Source organism: Sinocyclocheilus grahami, unplaced genomic scaffold (genome assembly GCF_001515645.1).
Source record: "Sinocyclocheilus grahami isolate Dianchi unplaced genomic scaffold, SAMN03320097.WGS_v1.1 scaffold282.1, whole genome shotgun sequence".
In the NCBI taxonomy this organism is placed as follows: domain Eukaryota; kingdom Metazoa; phylum Chordata; class Actinopteri; order Cypriniformes; family Cyprinidae; genus Sinocyclocheilus; species Sinocyclocheilus grahami.
In genome coordinates, this window is record NW_015505461.1 from 410,964 (window position 1) to 417,903 (window position 6,940).

The 6,940-nt window shown below is 40.7% G+C and overlaps 1 pseudogene; it reads right to left on the reverse strand.

The window, feature by feature from the left end:
* LOC107600357 (protein CBFA2T3-like) overlaps positions 1-6,246 on the reverse strand; it is a 78,351-nt pseudogene extending 72,105 nt beyond the window's left edge.
* Between the last annotated feature and the right edge of the window lie 694 nt (positions 6,247-6,940).

Consider the following 6,940-nt stretch of genomic DNA (forward strand, 5'->3'; position numbering starts at 1 on the left):
TCTGGCCAAGGTTACAACAAAATTTCTGCTGCACTTAAGGTTCCCAAGAGCACAGTGGCCTCCATTCCTTAAATGGAAGACGTTTGGGATGACCAGAACCCTTCCTAGAGCTGGCTGTCCGGCCAAACTGAGCTATTGGGGGAGAAGAGCCTTGGTGAGAGAGGTAAAGAAGAACCCAAATATCACTGTGGCTGAGCTCCAGAGATGCAGTTGGGAGATGGGAGAAAGTTGTAGAAAGTCAACCATCACTGCAGCCCTCCACCAGTTGGGGCTTTATGGCAGAGTGGCCCGATGGAAGCCTCTCCTCAGTGCAAGACACATGAAAGCCCGCATGGAGTTTGCTAAAAAACACCTGAATAAGATTCTCTGGTCTGATGAGACCAAGATAGAACTTTTTGGCCTTAATTCTAAGTGGTATGTGTGGAGAAAACCAGGCACTGCTCATCACCTGTCCAATACAGTCCCAACAGTGAAGCATGGTGGTGGCAGCATCATGCTGTGGGGGTGTTTTTCAGCTGCAGGGACAGGACGACTGGTTGCAATTGAGGGAAAGATGAATGCGGCCAAGTACAGGGATATCCTGGACGAAAACTTTCTCCAGAGTGCTCAGGACCTCAGACTGGGCCGAAGGTTTACCTTCCAACAAGACAATGACCTTAAGCACACAGCTAAAATAATGAAGGAGTGGCTTCACAACAACTCTGTGACTGTTCTTGAATGGCCCAGCCAGAGCCCTGACTTAAACCCAATTGAGCATCTCTGGAGAGACCTAAAAATGGCTGTCCACCAACGTTTACCATCCAACCTGACAGAACTGGAGAGGATCTGCAAGGAGGAATGGCAGAGGATCCCCAAATCCAGGTGTGAAAAACTTGTTGCATCTTTCCCAAAAAGACTCATGGCTGTATTAGATCAAAAGGGTGCTTCTACTAAATACTGAGCAAAGGGTCTGAATTCTTAGGACCATGTGATATTTCAGTTTTTCTTTTTTAATAAATCTGCAAAAATGTCAACAATTCTGTGTTTTTCTGTCAATATGGGGTGCTGTGTGTACATTAATGAGGAAAAGAAATTAACTTAAATGATTTTAGCAAATGGCTGCAATATAACAAAGAGTGAAAAATTTAAGGGTGTCTGAATACTTTCCGTACCCACTGTACGTATGTACATGCTATCTCTTGCTTGTTTTGTCCATTTCATGGTGTTCTTGCTTACCAATAAATTTTCAGCTTTTGAATATTACTGTTGCCATGTTGGTACTGTAATTATACAGTAACTATCAAGTGATTTTAATTTAAAAACTTGGTAGACTAGTAATTTTTAAACTATGCATTTTTTTAAAAGTGTAACGCAACAGGAAGTATGTACAATGGGATTGTGGGTTTACAACATACACATAGTTACAGGTTTGTTTTTGGTCTTAGTGTAACAGTGACTGGAGCAAAAGGTGCAGCATGGGGTTCTTAGCATCTTGAGAGCAGTTTGATTGACATTGCAACGCTCTCATGAGGGTACGCTCAAAGACAGTCCGTCAATGTCAGCGCCTGACAGGTCCTCCTTCCTAGCTTAATTTAAGTCTTTGTTGATGTGACTATAGCACTGCTGTCTGCACTCCTCCAAGTGATCACTTTGAGGACGATTTCAAACCTCTTCATTATGAGCAGTTATCTCTATTCCTACACCACCCTTCATACTTTGACCTTCACCTAGTGGCATTAAGAATGTCCTTGTCTGTCTTTCTTTTTCTCTGCATCTGATAAAGTGGCAGAGATGTTCTCATCTGATTGGGCTTATTGTGTCCATATGGAAATGACGGTCTCTTCGGAGGCAGAAATAGAGCAAAAAAAAAAAAAAGAGAAAGCATGGGTAAAGGCTCGCAAGAGGGAGATCTTTTTTTCACTTGCACATTATAAATCCTTTCCTGTGGCTGCAGACACCATCAAGAGTGCTGGAAAGAGATAAGACGGGGTGCTGCCAGAGAAACACAGCTCTTTTGTCCTCTTTCTTTGTCCTCTCCCACTGAAGCTCCGGCATTCAGTGGCCTTGTTGAGTCACCCTTACAGACTGCAGTAAATGAAAGTTATTTTAAGCACAGCCGCTCAGAGAGGGACTTTATCTAATGAGAAGGTGGCCACAGGCAGTGCAACGAGGAATGGAGTCATCCGCTTTTACTCTGAGAAAGGAGCGAGGCGCACTATGGAAGCAGATGTGTCGCCAACATCTTTCTTCATTGCTATCAGTGTTCTGAATCGCAGAGATTAAAAGAAGATGCAATGATGAAATGTGTGTATGAGCATGAAGAGCTTGTCATTTCTCAACAGGGTAACACTGATAAAGAGAGGATGTGAGACAGGACAGGAAGTAAGAGAAAGAATGAGCAAGAGATAATGAACTGCATTCTGTAATGCAGAATTACACAAATCTGTTTTGATGATAAAAAACGTTCCCACACTATGACCAGGTCAGCCATTTACTGTGAAAAGATAATATGTAATGTTATAAATTTTTGATTTTTAACAACTAGCAAATAGAGAATTCATAGTGAAACAACCTTATATACTGTAGTCACAGATGTTTAATGGTGCTAATAGCTAAATTTGATTAAAAAAAGTTTGAGCAGGGGTCTCCAAACTCTGTCCTGAAGGGCCGGTGTCCTTCAGAGTTTAGCTCCAACCCTAATTAAAAACACATGAACCCGCTAATTAAGGCCTTATTAGGTATAATAGAAACTTCCAGGATGGTGTGTTGAGGCAAGTTGGAGCTAAACTCTGCAGGACACCAGCCCTCCAGGACTGAGTTTGAAGACCTCTGATTTAGAGGGACTGAGATGAAAGACAGGGGGCTTATAGGTCACCTAGGGTCTAGCAATACCTACAGTATTTTCCAGACTTTTTAAAAGGATATGTTCTTCAAAGAAGACACTTTGGAGGTGGTTGGGAGGTGGTTGAGATATTTCTCAAAATATCCTATTTTATGTTCCACAGAAGAAAGTTGTAAACAACATAAGGATGAGAAAATGATGACAGAATTTTCTTTTTTGGGTATCCCTATTTAAAATAGGAAGGCAAGGATAAATAAACATGAGTCAAAGTTTGTGATTTTTTTTTTTGTGAGTGTGATTGTAAGATTTGTAATTAAAAATGCAGTAGAGAAACACAGTGACCATGATTTAGTTTTTTCCCCTGGCATTAGTACTTTCATTTAGCAAAAGAACAGCCACTATACTGTACGCTTTTCGACTCACAGTTATTAGCTTAAAATGTTGGTTTGTATCTGTCTCTTTTGGCAGTGTGTTACTCCCACAAATGCAGATTAAGGTCAGTGCTCTTCATGTACAGTAACTCATGTATGGAAACTTAATGGAGCCTTTAATTGAGTTCCCTCATTCAACATAAAATCAAATCTCACTGTACACAATAGATGATACAGATATAAACAGATATGAGGCAGTGAGAATAATCATAACCATTAAAATATCTATAATATTTGGGCACTGTTTTAGGCTACAGTCTTTCAGAAATCTTGCCAAAGAATGCCATATAGTAATGTGATGTCAAAAATAGCAAACAACAGCACAGATTTATGCTTTTATATATGTAGATTATTTTCTGATTATTAGATTATAATGCCAATTTCTCTCTTGACTTTAAGTCATCTTTTAACTAATTTCTTCTTTGGTGTTGTTCTTTTACAAAAATGTCTTAGGAGAAATAATTTAAATAAAATGAATGTGACTAGCTCAGGTAATTTGGATTTAGAAGTAATCTTGGAAGTAAAGGGGGGGGGGGGGGGGGGCCATGCACTCTCGAAGGGTGCTATAACACTATTATTTTTATTATAGAGTGCTGCATGGATGATGTTTCTTTGTAGGCCAAAACCCGGAAGTTAGTATTTTAGCACTTCCAGTTCCATCGTCCTAAAATCATTTGATTTTGAATGGGTCTTTTGTTAAATGCCTGCAATAAGGTCTGTGGTTAACACAAACTCATTTTCATGTCTTATTCTACGACATAAAATGCATTAGTAATACCCCCTTGTGATTTTTTAAAAGCTTTTATTTGTCTTGAAAAAGTCAGTTGCTAATAAGTGGTTAAATGAGACTACTGAGGTTGTCAGGGACATTCTTATCTACATTCTCAACTCGTAATCCGCTTTCACAACCAAATCTGTGCTCTTGCAAACTATTCAAAACAAACTTTGAGGGATTTATTTTATTTTTTAGCTTACGTTTAGCTTTTTACTTCTGCCGATTGTATTTAAGCTTCAAAATTCATAAATGTTGTGTTCATTCTCAGATTTTCATAATAACAAAGTGTCATAAACTTTTGTTGTTCGCAGAGATTATTTTCTGCAATAATCCAAAAGCCAATGGAAAAATCTATTGGGATTTTGTCAAGGGAACCATGGTGATGTTAACTTCCAGGTTAGCTTACAAAAATATGTCAGCATTGCAGCACTTAATGTACCTCAACTTTATGAGTCAGATGTATGAGTGATGTTCTAGTGGTTATTTTCAGGGAAGGAGGCGGGAGAATTACAAGTTCTGAGTTCCATGCAACATATGACACCTATGATGCCTTAAAATGTTGTCTTGTAGCACAGTAAGTTTTGTAACTGAGATTCTCTGTTGCAGCCATGCTGAACCCATCCATCTTCTACAGTCTCGTGAGCCACATGCACCTAAAACAACACCTCCATGAGCATTTGACCAGCACTGCATTCCAGAATATCAGTGAAGTTGAATAAATTGTTGATTTATTGTACTGCCAATGCTTGAAAAACGTTCAGGACAGCGTAATTCCTCTGTCCTCATTTCCCCTGCAAGCACGGTCAGCCCTTAACACACATACAGCACTGTTAGCTATGCTAAGATGCTAAAGCACTGGCCAACATATCATCCAAGCATACATATTCAAATAGCTGTGGATTAGTGTGGCTAAGCTCTCTGCTGCCTGTGATAGGAAAGAACCAGACTTTGTTTTGATAATTTTTCCCTCTTTTTTTTCCTTTATGAATTTCAGGGTTTGTATTCGGCTCCCCCGTCTTGTTATATGTGTGGTAGGTGGCTGTTTTTCATTGCAGACTGGTGTGTATGCAGTGTGTGTGTGTGTGTGTGTGTGTGTGTGCGCGTGTATGTGTGTGATGATAATGCACAGGGAGAAAAGCCAGCGCTCTGACATCTCTCCACTGCTGCGGTAATCGTTTCGCCACAGCTGTTGCCCAAGTCGCACCACATCTGCCACCTCACAAGAAAGTTTGCCGCTATCACCCAACATGAAAATCCCCTTCATTACCCAGCTGTTGACTACACCTCCCATCAGCCCCTTCTCATGCATGTACGCAAACCTAGATAGGTAGCAGAACATGAGACAAAGCGCCACTGTTTACAAGCTCCAGGTCCTTTCTTTGTAGCTGAGCCATTTTCAGCCATTTTATCACTAAATTACAGGGGATGTTTATGACTAAGCCTAATTATACTGCGCTTATCAGAGAAATGTGTGCAGAGCTCATTATTGCCAAGAGCCGAGCGCCGCCGCAGGTAATGCGCAATGCTCTATATTACCTTTCAACGCAAACTAAAACCTTTTTTTGCCTTAAGACCATAAAGTGCAACATTAGTGCCACTTTTGCTTAAAATTCTAATATTGGTCTCAAGAGGCTTTAGAGTTCTCAGATATTGTGAACCCTGTTCAGAGGCAGTTACATGATTTGCTGTGTAGCTACATGTTTTGGCTATTATCTAAATGGCAGACTGCACAAAGAAGTCAAAAAGGGTACAAAGTAAAAACAAGACCTTTTACCAGAGGTACCAATTTCTGTGTGCCCAGCTAAAAAGACTAGCATAGCTGGTTAACAGCATATGTTTTGGATGTGCGCCAGCATGGCATCCCACCAGACTTCTCTACTAGCATACTTAGAGTTGTTTGGTCAACCAGCATCACAAAAAAAGGCCATCTTGATCGTCCACTCTCATCAACTGTATTTTGCTGTGTTTTACTAGACTCTACTGCACATGCTGTCTCTAGAATGTGTGTGTTCCTTTCACTCACCTGTGGAGTGTCTCTTAGACATATGATCAGGCAGGGCCAATCGACGAAGGGCTCGTTTATCCAGGGTAACACTGTGGCTGGTCAGCGTGACTGCTGGCACTCTGGGTGCAGTGAGAGCGGTGGAAGACACTCTCCTGATCCCAGACCTATTAAGTCTCTTTGCATAGATCACTCCAGCCATCTCATTTCAATGCATCGGTTCACAACGTTCCAAAAATCAACTCATCTAGCGTTCCAGAGGCCCACAGGATACTCACAGTCAGTTAGCTAGTTCCACCCTGAATGGTCTGTCATGCTGTCCAGTTCAGTAACCAATGCAAATGTCTTCAAGCATGGACAATCGCACAATTCAATGAGAAGACCAGACGCAAGACTCGCGCCCTCACAGAACTGAAAAAAGGTTGTCCTCCTTTTAAATGCTGACCACAAACCTTTTCCTTTCCTCTCTTTAGCTCAGGTAGCAATGCCAGTGTCGTTCTCCAAAACGTATGGGCTTCTGGGCAAACAGTGATACTCTCTGTCACAGCAGGGAACGTGTAGTGAGCACATGTTCCTCCCACTAGCCTCTCTCTCTCTCACTCTCTCTTTATCTCTTTCACTCTCTTTGTAACAGTTAAAAAGGAAAGGGTGGTATGGGTGGCAGAGAGGTCAGCCTGATTGTGGGCTGAGACTGTATTTCAATTGGGAAATGTGTATACATACGCCTTACCTTACATGCATTTGTTCCCAGAACTCAGTTTAAACAAAGTCTCCTTTTGGGAACAACCAGGAATGCCCACAGTTGTAGTAATATTTCATAAAGTAGTTTTTTCTAAAAAGTTATTTTTAAAGTTGAGGCTAGTCTGTAATAATGTATAAATAAAATAGCTTTATATATATATATATATATA